Source organism: Artemia franciscana, chromosome 15 (genome assembly GCF_032884065.1).
Source record: "Artemia franciscana chromosome 15, ASM3288406v1, whole genome shotgun sequence".
NCBI classification, from domain to species: domain Eukaryota; kingdom Metazoa; phylum Arthropoda; class Branchiopoda; order Anostraca; family Artemiidae; genus Artemia; species Artemia franciscana.
This window is the reverse complement of record NC_088877.1, coordinates 34,227,530-34,250,120: the sequence shown is the minus strand read 5'-3', so window position 1 is coordinate 34,250,120 and position 22,591 is coordinate 34,227,530. Positions and strand designations below refer to the sequence as shown.

Here is a 22,591-nt window from a genome sequence, read left to right as displayed (position 1 = left end):
GAACCGTTCCGGTTATGTCAATCCCGTATCTAGGACTTGTGCTTATTTCCCCCCCCCCAAGTTTCATCCCCATCCCTCCACTCTAAGCGTTTTCCAAGATTTTAGGTTGTATCCCCCTTCCGCCCAACTTCCCCTCCACCGGATGCGGTCGGGATTTAAATAAGAGCTCTGAGACACGATATCCTTCTAAACATCAAATTTCATTAAGATCCGATCACTCCTTCGTAATTTAAAAATACCTAATTTTATTTAATTTTTCAGAATTAACCCTCCTCCCCCAACTCCCCAAAGAGAGCAAATCCGTTCCGGTTATTATGAGATGGTCGAATCGGGGAATACGACTTAATCAAGTCAATTTCTGCAGCTCCCTGACACTCGTACCAATTTTCATAGTCCTAGCACGTCCAAAAGCACCAAACTCGCCAAAGCACTGAACCCCACCACCTAACTCCACCAAAGAGAGCGGATCCAGTCCGTTTACGTTAATCACGTATCTACGACATTTATAAGCATTTTCCAATATTTCCGGTTCCCCCCTCCAACTCCCCCCAATGTCAAAAGATCTGGTCAGGATTTGAAATAAGAGCTCTGAGACATCAGTTCCTTCTAGATGTCAAATTTCATTAAGATCCGGTCACCCTTTCTTAAGTTAAAAATACCTCAATTTTTCTGATTTTCCAAATTAACAACCCCCAGCTCCTTCAAAGAGAATGGATCCGTACCAAATATGTCAATCTCCTATCTATAACTTGTGCTTGTGTTCTTCCCATCAATTTTCATTCTGATCTCTCCACTCTAAGGGTTTTCCAAGATCTTCGGTTTCCAAGATTTCTGTTTTCCCCCTCCAACCCTCTATATCCTCGGATCCTATTCGAATTGAAAATAGAGCATCTGAGACATAAGATTCTTTTATATATCAAGTTTCATTAAGATCCGATCACTCATTCGTAAGATACCTCGATTTTCACGTTTTCGAAGAACTCTGGTTTCCCTTCTCCAGCTCCCTTAGATGTCACCGGATCTGGTTAAGATTTAAAATAAGAGTTCTGAAGCACAAGATCCTTCTTGATATCAAATTTCATTAAGATTTGATCACCCGTTCGGAAGTTACAAATGCCTCTTTTTTCTAATTTTTCCGAATTACTCCACCCCACCCAACTCCACCAAAGAGAGCGCACCCGGTCCGGTTATGTCAGTCCCCTATCTTGAGCTTGTGCTTATTCTTTCCACCAAGTTTCATCCTGATCTCTCCGCTTTAAGTCTTTTCCAAGATTTTCCCCTCCCCCTAATGACACTGGACCCGGTCGGGTTTTAAAATAAGAGATCTGAGTTTCGAGGTCCCTCTAAATATGAAATTTCATTAAGATACGATTACTCTTTCGTAAGTCAAAAATACCTCATTTTTTCTTTTTTTTTAGAATTAACCCCCCCAACTCCCCCAAAGAGAGCGGATCCGTTCCTGTTATGTCAATCCCGTATCTAGGACTTGTGCTTATTTTTCCCACCAAGTTTCATCCCGATCCCTCCATTCTAAGCGTTTTCCATGATTTTAGGTCCCCCCCCTAACTTCCCCTTCACTGGATCCGGTCGGGATTTAAAAGAAGAGCTCTGAGACATGATATCCTCCAGAAAAATCAAATTTCATTAAGATCCGATCACTCTTTCGTAAGTTAAAAATACCTCATTGTTTTCTAATTTTTCAGAATTAACCCCCCCCCCCCCAACTCCTTCAAAGAAAGTGGATCCGCTCCGGTTATGTCAATCACGTATCTAGGACATGTGCTTATTTTTCCAACCAAGTTTCATCCTGAACCCTCAACTCTAAGCGTTTTCCAAGATTTTAGTTTTCCCCCCTCAACTCCCCCCCAAAATGTCACCGGATCCAGCCAGAATTTAAAATAAGAGCTCTGAGACACGATATTCTTCCAAACCTAAAATTTCATCAAGATACGATCACTCCTTCGTAAGTTCAAAATATCTCATTTTTTCTAATTTTCAGAACTACCCCCCCCCCCCTTATTCCCCCAAACAGAGCAGATCCGTTCCGGTTATGTCAATCACTTATCTAGGATTTTCGCTTATTTTTCCCACCAAGTTTCATCCCGATCCCTCGATTCTAAGCGTTTTCCAAGATTATAGGTCCCCCCCCCAACTCCCCCCAATTTCAGCAGATCTTGTCGGGATTTAAAATAAGAGCTCTGAGACACGATATCCTTCCAAACATAAAATTTGATTAAGATCCCATCACCCGTTCGTAAGTTAAAAATACTTCATTTTTTCTATTTTTTCCGAATTAACCGACCCCCCACTCACCCTCAGATGGTCAAATCGCGAAAACAACTATTTCTAATTTAATCTGGTCCGGTCCCTGATATGCCTGCCAAATTTCATCGTCCTATCTTACCTGGAAGTGCCTAAAGCAGCAAAACCGGGACAGACAGACCGACAGACCGACAGAATTTGCGATTGCTATATGTCACTTGGTTAATACCAAGTGCCATAAAAAGTCTTTATATAACTGTGAATTGAAGCAAATTTAATAAGGTTTTTCTGATTCTTTTTTTCCTCCTTGTTTTTTACACCTACTAGGTGGTTACAAAAGTACTTAAATTGCCGCAAGATTTTGACTACATTTTCATGCTATCATGCATAGGACCATAAAATATAATTTGAACATTTTGCAAAAATATTAGTACATAATTTACTATGCTCTAGTAATTTTATGACAATCAAATGAAATATTTTATCCGTGTACGACAATCAATCAAAAGCATGTTTCAAAAATCCTTGTTGAAACACCTATAATATACACTAAAAAAGATTTATAGCAAATTGTGTGCTGAGCATGTTGCATGTACTGCACCACTACATACCTACTAAATATGATTTTCATGATATTCCTTGTACTTTTTATGTAATTTGCGTGTCATTAATTATTGTTTTTTTCCAAATTCGGGTCCCTCCCTGAAATGGTGTGCCCTCTCCCAAGTAACACCTGCATAAATGCCGAGTATTAGCGTTTATTTTCTAAGTCATTAAGACCTATCTACCAATGTTCAATGCTTTAATAAAGGCTTTACAGTCTAAATTTAAATAGACATCATTTTTCGTGGTGATTATTATATTTATCTCTGGATACATCCATCTAATAAGCCTGTGTAATAACTGAACAGTCTCCCCTTAAATAAAATGAAATGACATGGAAATTGAATTTGGTCCCGCCCAATTTTCTTTTAAAATCTTCAGTATACATCGTGCTTTGCATATTTTCATTTATTCCAAACTGTGAATTGATAATCTACGAACCAATTTTATTATTTATAACATGATTCATAAATAATTCCATACGAAAAATGCCTAAACCACAAGAGCTAAGAGCTCATATGGCACTACTGACGAGGCAAGAAGAGCTAAGAGCCAGGAGCTCATATGGTATGAGCTCTAACAAAATTATAGATTGATTTAAAAGTAAAATCAGAGGCTTAATGCCGGTGAGGATATAAAATAAGAGCTCTGAGTCACGATGTCCATCTAAATATCAAAATTCATTCAGATCCGATTACCCACTCGTAAGTTATAAATACCTCATTTTTTCTAATTTTTCCTCTCCCTTTAGCCCCTCAGATGGTCGAATCTGGGAAAACGACTTTATCAAGTCAATTTGTGCAGCTCACTGACACGCCTACCAATTTTCATTGTCCTAGCATATCCAGAAGCTCCAAACTCGCCAAATCACTGAACCCCTCCCCCCAACTACCCCAAAGAGAGCAAATCCAGTACGGTTACGTCAATCACGTATCAAGGACATTTGCTTATTCTATCCACCAAGCTTCATCCCGATTCCTCCACTCCAAGCTTTTCCCAAGATTTCCCCCTCCAACTCCCCCCAATGACAACAGATCTGGTCGGGATTTGAAATAAGAGCTCTGAGACGTGAATTCCTTCTAAATATCAAATTTCATTAAAATCCGGTCTTCCGTTCTTAAGTTAAAAATACCTCAATTTTCCTAATTTTTCCAAATTAACACCCTCCAGCTCCTCCAAAGAGAACGGATCCGTTCCAATTATAATAGTCACGTATCTAGAACCTGTGCTTATTCTTCCCATCAAGTTTCATCTCGACCTCTCCACTCTCAGCGTTTTGCAAGATTTCTGTTTCTCTCCTCCAGCCCCCTATGTCCTCGGATCCAATTCGAGTCGAAACTAGTTGCCTTTTTAAGTAACCGAAAAATCGGAGGGCAACTAGGCCTCCTTCCCCACCCCTTATTTCTCAAAATCTTCTGATCAAAACTAAGAGAAAGCCATTTAGCCAAAAAAAGAATTAGTATGCAAATTTCATTTTAATAATTCATGTACGGAGAGCCAAAATCAAACATGCATTAATTCAAAAACGTTCAGAAATGAAATAAAAAAAAACTAGTTTTTTATAACTGAAAGTAAGGAGCGAAATTAAAACTTAAAACGAACAGAAATTACTCCGTATATGAAATTAGTTGTCCCCTCCGCAATCCCTCGCTCTTTAAGCTAAAGTTTGACTCTTTGCCACAATTCTACTTTTTAAAACAATTAAAAACTTTAGCGTAAAGAGCGAGGGATTGCGGAGGGGACAACCCATTTCATATACGGAGTAATTTCTGTTCGTTTAAGTTTTAATGTCGCTCCTTACTTTCAGTTAAAAAAAAATAGTTTTTTTATTTACTTGGCATCAGAATCTATCCAAAAAAAAAATCGACAGCAATTTAACCTTGCTGAACACTAAATGAACGGTCTGACACAAAGTAGGAGTATTTACCTCAAATGCATTCTTGTTTTACCGAAAACTTTGTGAGAGTAAATCCGGTTTAAGATGTTCACTGAATGAATGCTATATGCGAACTGACTAAAATAAGAATTGAGATTGGCAAAAAACGAGCGAGAATGAAACAAAGAACAAGAATTTATAGAAGTGGAAGAAGAGCCAAACACTTAAGTATTAGCCTTTGAAACACTTCGATATATAATGGTAAAACAAATAAATAACGTTATTTTTAAATGTTATAAAAAGCGTTGTGGGTTGTAAAATCTCAGAAATCTAGATACTAATCCCCTGCAAGAATGTCAATACAACTAATACTAATGCTGACTAATTATTACCCTAACAAATCAGATTAAAACAACCCAACTACGCAGGTTGCACCTCCACCTCACTCTTTTCAGATCCTCACTGTTATTCCTTCCTATAAAGTTTCCACTTCCCCTCTTTTATAGGTTAAGGAGCCTTTTCAAGGACGAGCCACATGTTTATTTTGTATAATTATCATCTGCGAAGAAATATATTATCTTGTCTAAAATTATTTAATTATTTTAAATCTTCCCTTGTGATATCTTGCAATCCTGTTCCGGCTGGAACTTTTGACCACCTATCATCCTTCATCTGTAGCACCGCACCTATAACCATAAACATCCCTTTCATCACGTACTAGCCAGCTGTATCAAATCACATATTACTTGTTCCTCATTATTTGATATGCAGTTAATCAAACGAGCACCGAACACAATTTTTAGACAATTCCTCTGAAAAACCTCTGGCATATATTCCTCTAATTTTTTGCCACACTTACGTTTCTGAAACATTTAACAACAACCATTAATATAGTTTCCAGCATCCCAAACCTAGTTCTAGAGACTTTTCTTCCGATTCTTTCAATTATTTTTTTTTAATAGGTCATTCTTAGATATTCTAACTTTTAAAGGCTTTGTGTTATCCTGGCTCTTTGAATCAGTTTTTTTCATCTGGAAAAAAGCTTCCTATTATAATTAAACAGCCGTTGTGGTTCAAGAGTCGTTCTTAAAAAAGTTGTGGCAAGCAGTCAAAACTTTAGTGTAAGGAGTACAGCAATGAGAAGGGGACAACTCCTTATGGAATAATTTCTGTTCGTTTGAGTTTTAATGTTGCTCCTTGCTTTCAGTTGAGAAAATTTGTTTTGGTTTAATTTCTATTTTTTTTTCAAACAATGCCGGTAAATTTGGCTCAACCCTTATGAAAAATTCCCTCCCTCACGGAAACTCCTCTGTGAATAGTTCCTCTCACGAGAAACCCCCCTCCCAAAAAAAAAATCCCCTCTAGACAATTCCACCCTCGCAGAAAATTACCCCTTCCCCCCCCCGTAAAAATTTCTTGAAGACGATTCAGCCTGAAATACTATTCTTAGCATACTTTCATTTGAAGTAAGACCTTAAGCTCTAATCATTTTTTCGATCACTCCGGAACACTGTATATAAATTAATATAAATGTACATACAGTGCTCCAGAAACACACCTTCCATGGAAGTTTTTTTCCTGGAAATCAAAACACTCTGAAAATTTCCCCTGGAAAATTCATCTGAAATTTAAATACCTGTGGGGGTCATGTTATCTCCCAGAGCATAGTTTTGGAAAATTATAAGTACGTTGAACAAGATGGCTATCTCCAAATTTTTGATTGAACGATTTTTGGAGAAAAAAGGGACGTTGAAAGGAGACTAGTTTTCCTCAAATCTTTTTGGTCACTTAAAAAGGACACTAGAACTTTTAGTTTGCGTTCAAATGAGCCATTTTCTCATGTTTTAGGATCATTGGTTCAACACTTTTGCCACGGGAAAAAACAAAAAAACACACTCTCGTGATCCTTCTTCTGACCAAACAAAAATTACACTATTCTTCATTTTAAAGTAAGAGCTAAAAACCTCTACAGTAAGGTTCTCTGATACGCTGAATCTAATGATGTGATTGTCATGAAAATTCTTTGACTTTTATTGTGTGCTTCCTCCCTTTTTTGAAAATCAGGCAAATTTTCCCAGGCTCGTAGCCTTTTATGAGTAACACTAAATTTAATGAATCTTATATGCTTGGAATCAGCATAATGAATCATTTTTTATTTATTTATCTGTTGATATAAAAATTCTGTTTTTGGAGTTTCGGTTACGACTGAGCGTGATCCGTGTAGCTCCTTACTTACAGTTCGCTACCGTATATTGCAATATACCGTCAATGAGAGAAGGTGGTTTTCAGTCACAAATTATAGAAAGCACCGTTGTGCTGAGATAAGGAGCACTGACAACAGATTGGTTGTCGTGAACTTCTGTCTGTTACTTGCTTACAGTCCTGTCCTTACTTACAAATCCTTACTTACAGCTGGTTGCCAAAAACTGTTTGAAAACAGATTGGCTCCTCAAGCTCTGCGCCATGCACGAACTATTTATTCCAAACACAATGTTTCCCATGAAAGAAATTTATAAGTCAACATGGTATAGCAATGATGAACGAACGCAGAAGAAGATTGACTATTTTACAGTCAATTAAAGATGGTGTTTTCAGTCACAAAGTACAGAAAGCACCTTTGCGCTGAGATAAGGAGCACTGACAACAGATTGGTTATTGCGAACTTCTGCCTGTTGCTTAAAGTCCGGCCTATAGAACTGCGCCAGATAAAGTTGGATATTCGGAAACTGAAGTTAAGGCATTTTACCAAAGGTATTCAACTGAAATCCAGAACAGATTAGAATTCCTAAATCTTCTTGTTAAGCCGAAAACCTTCCGGGAGGCATATAAAAACAACTTAAAGTTGAAATTTTTTGAAATTAAAAGAGATTAAACGTTAAAACAATGAAAGGGTAGGAATAATGGCCTTCAAATTAACGTCAATAAAACAAAAGTGATGCGTTTTAATGCACTTAAAATGGACGTAGCTTGTCCTGAACCCTGCTTCCCTGCCACTTCAAGTGCAATTATTATTGGTGTGACTTTCACTACTGACTGTTCTTTCAGCTACCATGTTTAACCTTGTGAAAAAAGGCAACTATAATTTGCGATCGCTGAAAATACTCCGAAGACTAGGTTTTCCAGTGAATCAGTTACGACTAGCCTATATCTACAGTACACATCCCTTGCTAGAATACACGTGCCCTATTAGGGGACCAAAGTTGCACAACATTGACTACTTAAGTGACGATCTCGAAGCAGTTCAAAGCGTGCGACATATAATCATACTTACTTACTTAAGTCCCGTCCATCCTCGCGGGACGTTTTGGGGCCACTTCTTTTGACAGGGCATGAACTAGGGCTCGGTGACATATAATCACACGTAGTCCCAAATATGATACGTATGTAACTGCAATTGCAACGTTGAAAATACCATAAAATGATTCGAAATCATTAAAATGGTATAAAAGAAATGATTCGAAGTTGTTTATATCTCCTGTTATCGTTCACATTTCAGAATGTTCATTCTGGTGCAGATTTCAAAAAACCCAATTTTTCTTTCGGAAAAATTCAAAGAAACCTCCCACAAAATCGGGATACAGTGAAAACCCTGACGCCAGTGCAAACTTTTCACCGAATAGATAGGAAATTGCAATCTTAGACTAATTAAAGGTCTACTTTATTAAGAAAACCTTATTCTGCTGAATTCCTCATTTTCTACGTTTCATTGGGGAATGCTATCAACTTTAGCCAAGTAGAGAGGCAAACCTTTCTTGTTTATTAAGGAACGATTCCTTCTCTGTTCACAGTGGCGTACCTTTTTTGAGGTATTTTCATTGAAAAATGCCTTTTTTTGTAATTTCATTAAAAAACTTTATTTCATTAAACTTTATTTTCATTAAACAACTTAAGGTTGCTACTGATACCATCGGTCACAAGATGTAACCAAAGAACCCCTGAGTGTCACAAGAAGCACTCCAAAGCATTACCTAAGTAGGAAAGTGTGGCTGGCGGGATATTTGTCCTCCTACAGACGGATGAAAGGGACTAGGCATAAAAATAGTTACATTGACAAGCAAAACTTTGTTGATAAAGAAGAAACTAAAATGAAATATGCATACGAAAAGATCACTTTTCAAGAATGTCCAAGACCTTAGCGAGTAAAAATCCCCAAAAATAGGTGCTGTCAAATTCATCACCTGTCTAATCCTGAACACCAAATCGCGTAACTATATTAATGGAAAGAGCACTTTGCAGAGCCGCTAAATGCCGAGAGAGTCGATTTCAATCCTAAACTAACAGCATCCGCTCAACAATCAGCAACCATAAATTTACCATAGTTTGATCCCCCTTCAGTAGAAGATACGAAATACTTTGCAGAGAATGAAAAATAACAAGACACCAGGGACCTGAAGAATCACAATCAAGCTGCTAAATTTAAGGGCCGACAATGCTGCTCTTTCTGCATATGGTTTTCTCCGTCGTTTGGAAAACTAAACTGATACCTCAATAATAAAAATGAGGAATAGTTCCCCTTTTATGGTGGCGTAAAGGTAGCCTGGGTGATTTCTCGAACAAAAGAAGAACAATCGTTTTGTCAGTTCCTGGCAAACTATGTGCCAAGACATTGTTTGGTAGGAGTATCCGGTTTTGTCTTTAAGTTCTGCCCAATTCAGCAAGCAGATTTCATATCCAATAGGTTGGCAATTGAATAGATATTCACGATTCGTCAGGTCGTCGAGAAAGTCCGTGGATTCCAACGTATAGCATACATTAACTTCGTTGACTCTAAAGTGGCTGTCATCTATGTTGACTTTTAGTCTCTTTGACTGATACTAGAACTATAAGATCCAAAAATACTGGTGCCTGTTTAAGGCACTCCACACTGTCACAAAAATCTTCATCCAGGTCAGTGGTAGTCAAAATCCATTGTTTGAAGTAAATACTAGTACACGGTAAGAGTGCTGCTGTAATTCTTTTACTTGTCAACCTGACGTGAGCGTTTGCTAGGTGTGGTGTGGGAAAATATCAATCTGAGAAACTGTGTGCGCATAATGTATTTTGCTCGCGTTCAACCTCCTTCTCAACTTCACTAAAATATATAGTAAGTTTGAAATAATAACGTTAAAAATGTTGTTGAAATAATAATATATTTCAACAGTTTCCTAAAATAACTAAAAACTTCTCCATTACAAAAATCATATCCATAATTTTCACTTTTTTACGATGTTCCTGAAGCTGACTATCAAGATCTTCTTGTAGCCTTATTATTCATTTTTTTAGTAACTTCTTAAGTAGTTTTTAGACAGCTCTCGCTTGGTATTTAAAATAAAAAAGAAATGAAAATATATAATCAAAGAGTTCGTGGTAACGAACTGTAGTAAGGAGCAACCTGGCTCAATAGTAAACGAAACTCTAAAAAACGGAATTTTGATGCTAAAAGATACATCAAAAGAATTGAATTTTCATGCTAATTCTAAATATATAAGTTTCATTAAATTTAGTCTTTGTCACCAAAAGTTACGAGCCTGAGAAAATTTGCCTTATTTTGGAAAATAGGAAGAAACATCCCCTAAAAGTCATAGAATCTTAATGAAAATCACACCATCGCATTTGGCGTATCAGAGAACCTTAGAGCAAAAATTTCAAGCTCCTATCTACAAAAATGTGGAATTTCGTATTTTTTGCGAGAAGACAAATCACGGGTGCGTGTTTGTTTTTTTTTTTCAGGGGTCATCGTATCGACCAAGTGGTCCTAGAGTGTCGCAAGAGGTCTCATTCTAACAGAAATGAAAAGTTCTAGTGCCCTTTTTAAGTGACCAAAAAAATTGGAGGGCACCTAGGCCCCCTCCCATAATCATTTTTTTCCCAAAGTCAACGGATCAAAATTTTAAGATATCTATTTTGTTCCGAATAGTCGAAAACAATAATAACTATGTTTTGGGGAATGACTTACTCCCCCACAATCCCTGGGGGAGGGGCTGCAAGTTACAAACTTTGACCAGTGTTTACATATAGTATGGTTATTTGGAAGTGTACAGACGTTTTCAGGGGGATTTTTTTGGTTTGGGGTGGGGTTGAGGGGAGGGGCTATGTGGGAGGATCTTTCCTTGGAGGAATATGTCATGGGGGAAGAAAAATTCAATGAAAAGGGCGCAGGATTTTCTAGCACTACTATAAAAAAAAATGAAAAAACAAACATGAAAACGTTTTTTCAATTGAAAGTAAGGAGTAGTATTGAAACTTAAAGCGAACAGAGATTATTACGCATATGAGGGGTTCTAAAAATACTTTAGCATAAGGAGCGATGTATTTAGGAAGAGATAAATACCTCGCTCTTTATGCTAAAGTATTTTTAGCAATTTCAACTATTTATTCTACGGCCTTTTTGATTCAGGGTCATGGACAAAACTTACGATTTAGTGTAAAGAGCGAGGTATTAACGAGGGTACAAACCCCTCGTATATATAATAAAAATATAAGAATATAAAAGTATGTTACGTAAGTTAATTCTTAAGTTACGCTATTTTTTTACTAATAAAAACGTTCGTTAAAAATTAAAAGTTCTAGTTGCCTTTTAAGTAACCGAAAAATTGGAGGGCAACTAGGCCTCCTTCCCCACCCCTTATTTCTCAAAATCGTCTGATCAACACTAAGAGAAAGCCATTTAGCCATAAAAAGAATTAATATACAAATTTCATTTCAATAATTTATGTGCGGAGAGCCAAAATCAAACATGCATTAATTCAAAAAAGCTCAGAAATTAAATAAAAAAAAACAGTTTTTTAACTGAAAGTAAGGACCGAGATTAAAACTTAAAACGAACAGAAATTACTCCGTATATGAAATGGGTTGTCCCCTCCGCAATCCCTCGCTCCTTACGCTAAAGTTTGACTCTTTGCCACAATTCTACTTTGTAAAACAATTAAAAGCTTTAGCGTAAAGAGCGAGGGATTGCGGAGGGGACAACCCATTTCATATACGGAGTAATTTCTGTTCGTTTTAAGTTTTAATATCGCTCCTTACTTTCAGTTAAAAAAAATAGTTTTTTTTTATTTAATAACAGGATAAAATAGTAGTCGAAGACAGTGAAAAATTTCAAAACGTGCGTATAATATTTTTTTCAATCACTGACTTATCACTAGAGTTTTGCCTGGTATTATTATTCTCATTTCATTCTAGCTTAATTTTTTTTTTTTAAATAAGCATCTCAGAAAAGTCTAAAACATAACAACAATCACGATAAGAATGTAAAGCGATTATCTGTAAGTTCACCACTTTCACGCTTTCCAGTTGGAATCATTTCACTTTTCAAAAGCTTTCTCTAAAAGTAAGAGCAGCGTATTATAGAAAGACAGCATTACGATAAAGGGATTTTCTAAGAAGTCCTTGGGATTCAAACTGGCTTAGAGCGGATCAAATTACCAACTGAAGTAAAATGCCAAAGGCAACTAAAGTGGAATAAATAACACAGCTATTGAATCTCATTATAGAAAAGAAAACGGCAAAAGGCACTGAAAGAACAATGAAGTCAGAAAGAATAAGACCTTTAGGTTAGTGGTGAGAGAATTTATACAATCATGGATAACGATCAAACAGGGGGGTGTCCTCTTCTCAATCACCACTACTTACACTGCAGTAGGACTTATCGTCCCACTCCATTTAGAATAACTACTCAAAGACAAAGACCATTCAATTGGAATAAGGACTGTTTTTGAAGCCCAATACAACTTTAGCAGAAAGAGCGGGGCGTTGAGGAGGAAGTAATCTTCCTCATATACAAAATAATTTCTGTTCGTTTTAAATTTAAATGTAACTCTTCCCTTTAGTTTGTGAAAAAACTTGATTTTGTATGTAATTATTGGTAAGGATTAAACAATTCGATGTATAAGTGTAAGTAAAGAGCTACTCATGCTAATAGGTAACGAAGCTATTCATGCTAACAGCGACAGGAGTAAAGAGTGACCGAAGCCAATGGTGGTCGAATGTCCAAAAATTGACACATGCATGAAAAGAATCTGTTTTTACGGCGATTCCAAACATGCATAGTTCATAATCTTTAAAGCTAGCAATAAAAGATTTATTGCTAGAAAAAGAGAAAAATTACTTGACTAAGTAAGAGAAAATTTAAAAGAGAAAATTTAAAGAGAAAATTTACTTGACTTATAGATAATAGGAAACATACCTGAAAAGGAGGTGATCTTGATAACAATTATACTATCAAATTCAGCATTTCTATTTCCACTCGAGTTTGACCGTTTCCTATCATTAAATAAAATAAAACGAGTTTTGGTACTTATATGTTGTAGCGCCTATGTTAAGTTCTTCTTCCATTGACGCACTGTAGAATTGGTTTTTTCGTTAGTTTCTTTCAGCTTAGCGCGAGACAAGACAAAGACTAGTGACATAATAGATGGGAAATATATAATTTGGGCTATATGCTTGCACATAAGGGGAGGAAGAAAGTATTTGGACAGTGTCAAGCTAGAAGACAATTCTTACCTAATAATATGGAGAATAATTGAACATAACACATTTTGCAGGCAGGTCCACTATGCTTTATCCCCTCCCCCCTAATGTCCAAATATATAGCCCGAATTTGTTTTTAAAGCATAATGTTTTCATCATATTTTGTGATATTACATTAGGATTAGTCAGGGAAACAGGTTCTACTTAGATGAAGAACTTAACATAGGCGCATGCTTAAGTACCGCAATTTTTTTTTGTTTAATAAAATAAATAGCAAAGCTATGTCTTGAAGTAGGGCAAAAAAAAACATAACCAGAAATTATAATAAACAACGAACTAACAGTTAAAAGAAACAGATACTAGACTTAATAAGAAATGAAACCAATAATGAACTTATAATCTACTAAAAAAAACTGATATTCAACTCAAACTCAAAACAAACAGAAATTACTAGGTATATGAACAGGGATGTCGCATCCCTGTCCCCTAATTATAGTTTTAGAAGAAAACACATATTAAAAGACAGATATAAAGGTCAAAAGAAGCAGTTATTAGACTTTCCAAAAAGTAAAACCAATAATGAGCTTATAATGTACCAAAAATAAAACTGATATTCAATTCAAACTCAAACCGATACGGAATCACTAGATATATAAGCCCTCTTGGCGGAGCGGTTAGTGTGCTTGAATGAAATTGTGATTGGACAACTTTCAAGCAGTAAGTTTTGTAAGTCGTTCGCACCTCTATGGGGCTATTTTTTTTGTCCTGTGGTGGCGCAGTGGATTTGACTTTAGCTTGGTAATACGGGACCCAGAGATCAAATCACGCTGCAGGAATGCACTGCAGGGCCGACGCAGGAACCTTAGTAGTCAAGAAGTGTCGTTAATTCGTAAATAATAAACTAGATATATGAACTGGGAAGTCGTCCCCTTTGCACCTCAATTAAAGTGCGAGCGTCATTCACCATTTACTGAAAGCAATATACATTTTAAGTAATGTCAAAATAAAGTAAAATACAAAAATTGATGTTTTGTCAAATAAAATTTCAAGGCCATATCCATAGTGAAGGGTTTACCAGGCTTCACCTTATCCCGCCACCATCACCCAAAGGTTAAGTTCTACTCGTAAAAAAGCTACTACTACTTACTAACTACTACTAACAACTCACCGCAGTACCAAGCCGCCTGAGGCAAACACAGGCACTCACGCTTTTCCTCCATCCCAATCTACTCGAAGCCACACTCTTTACACCGTCCCAGAAAGTTCCCATTTCCTTTAAATCTTTCTTTATGACATCCTCCCACCCCAACCGCGAAATTTACCCTAGACGGTTGGCCGAAAAAGACAATTTTTGGCAATCTGCCATCCTTCATCCACAGAACGTGCACTAACCGTCTCAATCTTTCTCTCATTATAGTCCTAGAAAGCAGGATTGAACCATACTTTTCATACAGCCTACTGTTTGAAATACAATCAGTCGGCTGGGTACCCAGAACAATGCGTAGGCAATTTCTCTGGAAAACTTCTTGAAAATCTTCCTCCGCTTTTCGGAGTACCCATGCTTCAGAGCCTTATTTGACTACTGTCATCACTGTACCTTCCAATCACTGTATATATAGTTATAAACAGTGATTCGAATATTCTAATCTTTGTTTGTAGACTTATCTTCCTCTTCTTCCAAACTTCTTTAACTGTGAAAAAACACCTTGAGCCTTAGCTACTCTACTTTTAACATCTTCACTGCTCCCACCGTCTTTACTAATAATACTGCCAAGGTAAGTGAACCTGTCAACCTGATCAATATTTTGTTATCCAACGTCTTCTTTTCATCTTAATTTATTCTCAGCTTTAGTGACCTAGTCTTCTAAACATTAATTTTCAAACCTATTCTAGTGTCCTGCACTCGCAAAACTTGTAAAAGCTCATCCATTTTGCTCACACTTTCAACTAGTTAGCTTCAATCATCAGCATCATATAAGTCCAGGAGAGTCCCATTTTATCTAAAAGGGATAATTTCCCATTTGATTCCCTGGTCTTCCATTGCCTTTCCTGTGTTCTTTAAGACAAAGTCCATCAAACTTATCCATGTGAAGGAGAATAGAACACAACCCTGCTTATCTCCTGATTTAATACGAAACCAGCTGCTAACCTCATTTCCTACCTTGACCGCAGCAGTGTTATTATCGTGCATAGCACTAATCACTTTAATGTATTTGTTTGGTATGCCACACAAGGATAAGACCTTTGTTGAAGCTCTTCTATCAACAGAATCGAACGATTGCTCATAATTTATAAAACTGAGGACCAGAGGTGTTTGATAACTCAGACAAAAAAGCTACAAAAGTACAAATGACATTTTTTATGTGTCTTGTCAAGTTTTTTGGTAAACACCCCCCCCCCCCGGAAAAAAACAGCCAAACCTCTCCCCCCCCCAGAAAAAAAAATTCTAGATATGACCCCATAAAAATTAAACTGTTCGAGATACATATTGTTTTCAATGAAATATAGTCTAGAACTCGTAAAACGAAAGAAAAGCGAAAGAGAGCACCATTTTTTTTGTAAGCACTAATTAGTCCTGGGGCGTCATTTTCTTTGTTGCATTAATGTTGTGTTGATGATATCATAGGCAGCAGCGCAAAAGCGCAGCCTAAGTAACGAGCAATGTAGGCACAATGAATGTTTTTAGACCAAGGCACTTCGTATTGAAGAAGCCGTCGTATAAACTTTAAAAAGGGCTTATATTGGATACTGAAAGTTCTAGTGGCCTTTTTAATAGTCAAAAGTGAATGGAGGGCAACCAGCCCATCAAAAACGCTCATCATTTCTCAAAACACATCCAATCAAAATTTTGAGACATTTTATTGAAAATGTAAAGTTATATTGCCTTTTAAGAGCCAAAAGTGAATGGAAGACAACCAGCCCCCCTAAGTCCATTATTTCTCTGGACACCTCCAATCAAAATTTAAGAGAACTTTTTGTTCAACATCACCTAAGGGTCCAGTAACAAGGATTTGGGGAAGTCAACCTCCCCGCAGTCTTCAGGACAAGGGTTGTAAGTTAGGCAGTTCGTTCATTGTTTATATATAGTACTAGCTGTTGGTGTGGCGCTTCGCGCCATATCAACACCTAGTTGGTTGGGGCGCTTCGCCCCCCCCCAAGCCCCCGCGCGTGCGTAAGTCGTTACTCGCTGTATTAGTTATGCGCCATGGTAGTTGCGTCCCTGTGTCCCACCTATGAATATATATATATATATATATATATATATATATATATATATATATATATATATATATATATATATATATATATATATATATATATATATATATATATATATATATATATATATATATATATATATATATATATATATATATGTTTTAACTACGTAAAACTTGAGAATATACAGCATTCTTCGCTGTCCCATTGTCTATGCATATAAATAGATTGTCAGGTTTACCGACTCTTCAACATGCAACATATAATTGTCCATGGGAAAAACAATCCATATTCAGATCTATACCGCATTTTTCTAATGATTGCCCTTGAGCTTTGTTGATGGTGATTGCTAATCGAATATTCCCTGTGTCCCCATCGTCATTTATATATCCCCCCTGTGCCCCCCCTCCGGCGTCCCCGTTGTAGTTGTGTCCCTGTGTCCCGGTCGTCATTTATATTCCCTGTGTCCCGGTCGTCATTTGTGTCCCGGTGTCCCGGTCTGTAATTTCTGTTTGAGTGTCCTGGTCGTCATTTATACTCCCTGTGTCCCGTAGGTGTTTTGTCAGCAGAAATGAATGCCAGGCGATAATTTTCACGTTGTTCTTGTGATTCCTCGGCACGATCTTTTTTGGTAATTTCTCTTTGAGCCGCAAGCCTGTTTTCACATTGAGAAAGGTCAGCGGAAATGATCAATTAGGGAGATGATCAATTGACCAAAAATGCAATATTTGCACGTTACTGCTACCACTATAAGTACCAACGCACCTAATACTACCGCTACTACTACTACTACCACACTACTACATTTACAATATTGAGGGGACATTTGAACTAAATCTGAAGACACTATGTGCATGTACATTGTCAAAACAGAATACATTTGGTCTTTAGTTGGAACTTTCAGAGAATGCTTAAAGGGAAAGATATTTTGACCAAAAGCAATATGTGCTCGCTGTTACTAATACTAGTACCACTTAACGATAAGAGAGTTAAGACGACATTTTCAAGGAGTATATGAATATACAGCTTATCAAAAGGATATAACACCAAAGTCGTAGCAATGGCATATTGTAAGTTGAGACTTCCACGACTTGATGAGAGGGATGTTCAACAGACCAAAAGGCAATATGTTAATATTACTACTGCTACTAGTACCAGTGCTATTACTATTAATACTACTGCTGGTACTACTAATACTACTGATGTGATTATCATTACAAAGATCAAGGTGGTATTTTCAGGGAATTTTGAAGGGTGAAGGTGAACTGAATCACAGCACACCATCTGCATGCAGGTTGTCAAAAGGGCTTAATAGTAATAAGAACAGTTGCGTGTGTGAAGTTGATACTTACAGGGCTTGTTGTAGGGATGTTGAACTAACCAAAAGACAATATTTGCATCGTAATACAACTGCTTCTATTCATCGTGCTACTACTACTACTGCTACTGAAGCTAAGGCTAAGTAGTAATGCTACGGCCGCTATTATTCGTGCTACTGCTATTACTACTATACACTGCTACTAAAGCTAAGGGCATTAGGGCGAAAATTTTAAAAATAATGAAACTGGATTGACCTAAATGAAAATGCAATATACCCACACAGGTTGTCAATAGGACGTGTCAGCATTGCTTCAGGAGTAGTTAATGGTACTAAGTTGAAACTTTCAGCAGCAATATCTCAAGAACGGTATACATTATTAAGTTGGACCTTTCAGGGTAAGTTTTGGTGGATTCTGAACTAGCCAGGAGGCACTTTGTGTGTACTAGTAATACTACTACTACGATTACTGTAAGTAATAACGCTAAGGGCATTAAGGTGAAACTTTAAGGGAACGTTTAGGAGGAGTTTCAATTAAACGAAAAAACTACACAAATGAAGGTTTTCAATAGGACATAGAAGCAACATCAAAAACAGCGCCACTCTATATAGATAGCAGTAACATTGAAACTTTTCATTTAACATTGAAATTTAATTAGATAAATATCTTAACATTAATAATTAATATTAATGGTATATCTAAAATTTCGTAAGGGGGGAGTCAAAGTCGGGATCACTCCCCCCTCTGGTTACGTTCATACCAACAAGATCCACGTTTAGTTTACACCAAACAATTGATTTTTATTTAGTGTTCTGTTTCCTTGACAAAAAACACAAAACAAAAATCTAAAAATCACACCTAAATATAAGTGAAAAAGTGGCTCAATGAACTGGTGCTTAACATCAATAATTCATGTTAAGTAATGATAATTAAATTAGCCTACATACCTTTATTTTAAGGCTTTGTAATGGTTCAGTGGCACTCCTTAGAAAACCATTGCTGAAAACTGCTCCTTACACATCTGACGCACCCATGATACACCACACACCTTTGGTATGTGTGTAAAAAGCAAGGTCTTGCTGCAATTAGAAAAACACATATTTATACTACCTATAATCAGATTGACATATTATTACGAGAGCTTAATTTATTTAATGTCATGAATATGCACTGTTAGTGTTCTCGCACGGTAATTGCATCTTTGAAGGCAATACCTATTTTTAAATGGAAATTTTGTAGATATTGTGTCGTTGAGTTTCGCGGTAGGGATGCTAATTTCCATAACTTTGGCTAGCTGCGTGTCATACCCGCTAAGGGGCTGCCCACTCTCCGGCATCTGAAAGTTTGTGTCGGCACATTTCCTCCATGCCACGTTCCTTGCAATACGCACGGCAAACTTCTGCCATTTGTTTTACGCTCTACATGAATAAATCGGTTTCTAGAGGTGACAAACCAGGATTGGCACCCGGTGAAAAAAATCACCAGATTTAGTAATTTTATGCTTGATTTGTGATTTTATTCAATACTCTAGTTATTTACGAGCTGATTAAGTGATTTTGTTGCTTTAGGCAATGTAAAAAGTCACTATAAATAGTGATAAATCACTAGGGATGGCAACCCTGTGGGAAACCCTCCAAATGTCATATAACCCAAGTTCCATGCAAAACGTGATCAAGATGAAAAAAATTTACTTAGAATTGTATCACTTCGCGTTTCAAGCTCCAGATTTTGCTAATGCACCGATTTCTTTTCTTCTTTTATTGTGTTAGGGAGCATGACATTTGGTGATGTAGAAATTATTTACTTAGGTAAGAATGATGGGATAAATAGGTAAGGAGTAGGCCTCCTGAATAAGGAAGCTATTAAATCAACTTAGGTTGGACCGGTATTAATAATAGAATTCTAGTTGCTCATTTTATTACTAAAGAGTGCAAGGTAGCAGTAATAATGTTATATACTACTACTACTACTAACAACTCATTGCAGCGCCAAGCCAGCTAAGGCCAACACAGCTAAGCACGCTCCTCATCTATCCTAATCTATTCAAAGCCTGCCTCGATACACCCTTCCAGGAAGTTCTCATTCCCCTTAAATCTTTCTTTACGACACCCTCCCACCCCAACCACAGATAACCTACTTTCCGTTTAGCCCAAAACGGTTGGCCGAAAAAACAATCTTTGGCAATATGTCATCCTTAATCCGTAGAACGTGCCCAAGCCATTTCAACCTTTCTTTCATTATAGCCCTAAAAAGCGGGATTGAACCACACTCTTTTGCACAGCCTACTGGTACCCAAAACGATCCGTAGGTAATTTCTCTGGAAAACATCTAGCTAATCTTCCTTCGTTTTTCGGAGCGCCAATGCTTCAAAACCATATTGGAACAATGTCATCACTATAGCTTCCATTATTCTGATCTTGATTCGCTATGCCCCTATAGAACTGGATGACGGAACCAATTGTGACTCAGATTAACTTTACAAACATTAAGTTACAAGAACAAATAGACCGAAACCCAGCTGGAAATGTAGTATTTTTGGGGGGAGCTAAGGCCAAAGCCGTTAAAAATAGGAACAGATAGTATCTTAGCCTTCACCTCAATGGTGCTGTCACACTAAGCTGTAAAAAAATTAATACATTAATTTAGTTAATTAAATTTAAAATTTAATTAAGCTAATTAAACTTAGTTAATACATTAATTAATTAAAAAATTAATACAAATTTAGACTCTCTCTTACGTTATACATTCTTACGGAGGAAATTTTGTCCGTAATTTGGGCAGTGCCAAGTACATTCGAGTTCTGCGTTATATTTTACGCTACGTAAGCTTATGTTAGGGTGTAGAAAAGTCAACATAGTCATGGGCTTAGGTTGTATCTCGTCGAGGGGGTTGTGATTATGTGATGGAAGGGGGGCTGAAGCTATATCGGCAGTACACACCACATTTTGGAATCTTTATTCATCAATAATCACCAAAACTCATAAATCATCAATTAGCTTCAACGTTAATCTTCTTGGATTACTGTACTTTTATTATCTTCTTGCAATATTATAATATAATAAACCAACTATCCTACTTCCAATTTCCAGAAAAAATTAACACCGTAAAAGCGATTTGGTACAAATTACATTACGGTTAGATAACAGCTTCTTATTCTAAGAATACAATTCAAAAGTTTAAAGTTGGGCAATATTAAATATCAAAATTAATGCATCCATACCTCGGATCAAAAGTAAATATTGAATACCAAAACGTAAATATCAATATCGGAAACGATATTTGGAAATTTCTGTTTATTTCCTGTTTTTTTAATCATCCACCAATGAACACCCAATACTAAAATTCCAACGTACAAAAAGTTCTAGTTAATATGTAGCGTAAGTTTGAATATCTAGGGGGTAAGCTGCCTCCTCCCCCCCTACTTTACCTATGCCCACGAAGATAGTGGCAACAAAATGATATTTCTGGAGGAGCAAATAATAAATTTTGAAAACAAACTGACAGAATTTTCCCTAGATAGCTTTCCATGTTGTATCAGAGTTTGAATAGCCATTTCTATTCCACATTTTTCATTTTTCAATAGTTATCAGATTATGGTTACAATGACTTTTGAAGATGATTATGATGCTTCCAAGAATTTTTGCAACAGCCCAGTGTGAAAGGACCTGTTGAAGCGTCATAGGTTATTCTTATTGTAATACAGCTTAAACACTTTTTTATGTTACGTACGTAGTGTGAAGGACGCTTAACAGACTAGTTATGCAAAGAAATCTATTCACTGTTTGATAGAGGAGGCGTTGCATGGTGTTGGACTTGCCTCAAATATTAAGCAAAAAAAAGAGAATAAGAATGGAAAAGTAACCTGTAATAGGTATAAATATCAATAAAGATATGAAAAGAAGTTACTAAAATATTGAATGCACAAATCGTGTGTCCAAAATTTAAATGAAGGAAGGAGAGTTTTGAAAAGTTTTATTGTGAAATTCTTGAGTTTTTAGGATTGGCTATAGCTTCATCTGATAATTCTTAGAGAATATCTGTTGGCGTGCATTTTATATTTAAGTAAAATGTCTCTAAATCAATTCTTTTGTAAAAAGAAGAAGAAAAGCGTAAATGGTAGATTCATGAGATCATGAAAAATTTTAATAATTTAAAAAATGACTGAGGTTGTACTCGAAGTTGTTGGAATCACAAAAAAAAATGTAAGAAGTCTAAATGCAAGCCCTAGACGTGAAAAATTAATGTTGGTGTTGGACTTGAAAAATTAATACACTTACAGTTTTTATTTTATATCCGAAGTTCTATTTGAAAAAGAAAAGAAAAAAGGGTCTATTAAATATTCTCATGTCTAACATTTAGAGAACGAATAAGCGTATATTGGAGGAAATGCGATGAAGCTATTACGTTTTTGAATCAATTGCATTATAGGAATTTCAATATGATTGTAATGCCACTTCACAAAAGGTCATAAGATCCGCAGAAATTTCGAAAATTCTTAATAGGAAAAAATTTGATCAGGCAAGTGAGATTTTTTATCGAAGGCTGTCTTTCTTGGATGTACAGAACAAACTTGTTAAAGTATGGTTAAGAAATTTATTGTAACAATATTTTTTATCGTTATTAGTATGGTTGTTAATAATACGGTACGGTCTGTTATGTTGATAGTATTTTTATAGCTATCTCTGGTTAATAGTAGGCCAATGTTATAGTAATCGTTAACAGTATGGTGTATTGTTAAACATATCAACTACAACTAGTACATCTGCTTACGATCCAAAAATGATACATTTTTGGACATTTTGAAACATAATGATATTCTTTAATAATATTGTAACCAATTATTAATAAAAATTTTGTCCAAAAT

The 22,591-nt window shown here is 36.3% G+C and overlaps 1 protein-coding gene across 2 annotated transcripts in view; it reads right to left on the bottom strand.

The window, feature by feature from the left end:
- LOC136036401 (uncharacterized) overlaps window positions 1–18,808 on the bottom strand; it is a 425,531-nt gene extending 406,723 nt beyond the window's left edge. For both annotated transcript variants that reach the window (XM_065718603.1, XM_065718604.1), the window contains exon 1: window positions 18,675–18,808. The gene's annotated coding sequence lies outside the window, so the exon portion shown is untranslated. The remainder of the gene's footprint in view (window positions 1–18,674) is intronic.
- Window positions 18,809–22,591: the final 3,783 nt, after the last annotated feature.